This window comes from Anser cygnoides, chromosome 19, assembly GCF_040182565.1.
Source record: "Anser cygnoides isolate HZ-2024a breed goose chromosome 19, Taihu_goose_T2T_genome, whole genome shotgun sequence".
NCBI classification, from domain to species: domain Eukaryota; kingdom Metazoa; phylum Chordata; class Aves; order Anseriformes; family Anatidae; genus Anser; species Anser cygnoides.
The window spans coordinates 4,951,383-4,951,614 of NC_089891.1; positions in this window are offsets into that span (position 1 = coordinate 4,951,383).

Consider the following 232-nt stretch of genomic DNA (forward strand, 5'->3'; position numbering starts at 1 on the left):
CTGAATGTCTTCTTGTGTACTTCTCTCTCCTATGAAATCCTGTTAAATGCTTTATTATCAGGAAGGATTTTCTTGGTTTTAATAACTGCTGACAAAGGGAGGAAAAATTTTCTGACCCAGTTGTAGGGTCAGAATCTTTTCAGATTAGGTTTTTGTTTTGTGTAATTCTTTTGAGTCTGATAATACTACCAAGTATCTCATTATCTGGTCACTGTTTCATGCTACAACACAT